The sequence below is a fragment of the Elephantulus edwardii genome, unplaced genomic scaffold (assembly GCF_000299155.1).
Source record: "Elephantulus edwardii isolate Elephantulus edwardi_28Jun2011 unplaced genomic scaffold, EleEdw1.0 scaffold00041, whole genome shotgun sequence".
In the NCBI taxonomy this organism is placed as follows: Eukaryota; Metazoa; Chordata; class Mammalia; order Macroscelidea; family Macroscelididae; genus Elephantulus; species Elephantulus edwardii.
Window position 1 is genome coordinate 5,060,131 of NW_006399791.1, and position 2,947 is coordinate 5,063,077.

The following is a 2,947-nucleotide window of genomic DNA, read 5'->3' on the forward strand; positions in this document are numbered from 1 at the left end:
AAACATAATGTAGATAAATTACTGTATGAAACATAATGTGAATAAAGGGATGTGAGATGAATAAAACACAATATACAAATCTTGTATGCAAACTAACAAAATAAAAAATTTTAAAAATAAGTAAGGATTTTCAGGTTGCTAAGTCATTAACATCATCAGTAATAATTTAGACCTATTACTATTTTATTTGCTGTTATTTTTACTCTATATTCTTATGTCCCAGGAATTCTCTGTTTTATTTGCTTTGCTTGAGTATACCTAGAGGCTGCAGTTCCTCAGATAATCAATCACCCTGTGGAGTATTCCTAATGGCTTCCTAGAGTTAAACCTCAGGTTCTCTCCTTAGAGCACAGAGAAGTATGCTCAGGCTTCTTAATAGCTAATCATCAGCCAACACAGTAAGCTGTCAATCCGAGTGTGTTATCCTTGGTACACAATACTTGCCTGCTAATCAAAGCATCACCTAGGTAATTCCGGAAACTAAGGGTTCAAGTTAAGAATCAAATTTCACAGAAGAAACACAGATACAGACCTTAAGATAAATGGTCTTTAAACCAAAGGAGAAGAATGTTAACAATGATGTTCACACATGTCTGATGCATTGTCATTTGTTACAAATGTGTTCACGCCATGTAATGGCATTTAGACTGGCTACCACATGGCCATGTGCATGCTACAATTTCTTTTCAAATACTATGCTGTTCCCTTCATTCTGAGTCCTCATAGAGTGGTTTGATACCCATCTTTCCTTTCTTTTTTTTTAAATTTAAGAATGGAAAGAGTGATTTATTATGCAGCAAGAGAAGACTGCAAATGATAAAGCAGGAAAATGTGCACCAACAATTGACTTTCTACAAGGTCATATCGTCTCCATTGCTGACATCAATATGTTCTCTGCTCACTGCAATCCCAGAGGTGCGCAGTTCAAATCCACCAGATGCTCTGCTGAAGGAGGAGGAACAATCGCCTCCTGTACCAGTCAGATCCAATTTGACGGTACACACATAAAATAAATAAATAAATGGAAAAAAAATATGTTCTCTGCTGTGCTCTTTTGCAGGGGTCTTTTGACATCTAGAAGAGACTGTGAGGATGAAAATATTTCAATCTGTTGTACATTGGGTCTTTCATGAGTCAGCATCAACTTGACAACACCAAATAAGAGTGTGAAGAACACTTTCCCGTAGCTTATACTTGCTTTTGTGGTAGTCTATTTTAAAAAATCTTACACCATGCTTCCTTTCAACCTGTTCTTCTTTCCCTTTGGGTTACAGCTCTTTTGTCACCCATATCCCACTTTATCATCCATATCACATCATATAGTAACATTATCCTTTCATCTCCATTAGCATGTTCACCTATGCTTCTAAACCATTTGCTGATGTTTTAAAAACTTTTACCGTTGCTGTTGTTGTTGTGTTCTATTAATTCACCTGCAACTCATAGCAACCCTATGCAAAATAGATCTGAAGCCTGTCATATTCTGAGCCAATCTCACTGTCTCTAACACACCTAACCTCATTATCCCAGTCACTGTTTCAATCCAGCTCATCTGGGTTCTTCCTCTGCTGCACTGTCCCTCCACCCTTCCAAGCATGATGTCTTTCTCCAAGGACTGGGCCCTCCTGGCAACATGCCCAAAGTATATGATATAGAGCTTCAAAACCCTTGCTTTTAAGGAGCAACTCAGTTTCACCTTCTCCAGGACCAATCTGTTTATTCTCTTGGCAGTCCATGGAATGTTTAACACTCTTCTCCAGCACCACAATTCAAAGGCATTGATCCTTCTTCCATCATTCTTAGTTATTGTCCAGCACACTAATGTATACCAAGTAACTGCAAATACCATGGCCTGGATCAGGTGCACCTTGGTCTCCAGACTGATATCATTGCTTTTTAGCATTCTGGAGAGGTCCCTGATAGAAGACTTACCTAATCATCATGTGATGTCCTGACTATTGGTGCCAAGAGTGTTTGTTGATTGTGGAACCAAGCAAACTGAAATTGTTGACAATCTCAATCTCCTCTCCATCTATCATGATGCTACCAATAGGCACAGTGGTGAGAATCTTTGTCTTCTTGATGTTGAGCTTCAATCCATATTGAAGACTGAAGTCCTTGACTTTCTGCAGCAAACAATTCTGGCCCTTCTCTATAGGCCTTCTCTAGAGCCCTCCACCTTTGACCATAGTCACTCTTAGCCACTCCTCCCAATGGTGAAATGAAGGTCTCCAGGGACTGGTGTTTACTGTTAGGGTGTTTAAAGTATGCAACACAAGTTTTACCATCCTTGCTTCTTTTTTTAAAAAATTAATTTTTATTTTCATTGATATTTTAATTAACGTTTACAGGAAAGTTGGATTTTCATTCATTCACTGTTGCACATTTTCCTCCCTTCTTACTCCACCAGTTCACTTTTTCTTATTTTAAATGCTCATTCATTGTTGCACTGATACTCATCTTTCCACTGACAGTCTGTTAGAGATAATCCAGACTTTCTACCCTGCTCCTCAATTCTTTCCGTTTCCCACCGATTGCCCGATTCCAAAGCCATTTCCACATTTTTCGGGTAAATGTTACAGCAGTATCCCATGTTCAGGTCCCAAAATCTGTATTAATTTTCTGTTACTGCTGTAGCAAATTACAACAAAATTGTTGACAAACAATACAAATTTATTATTTTACGGCCCTTGAGGTCAGAAATTGAAAAATGATCTATTGTAAAACAGCATTATCACTCTTTAGAAAACAGGATAGCAGTTCCCTTTAAAAAAAAAGAGAGAGAAAGAAAGTCTGGGAGCTCTGATGGCCTAGTGACAAGACGCTGCACTGCAATCCCAGAGGTACGTGGTTCAAATCCACCAGATGCTCTGCTGGAGAAGGAGGGGGCAATCTCCTTCTGTACCAGTCAGATCTGATTTGAGTGTACACGTAAAATAAGACAGTT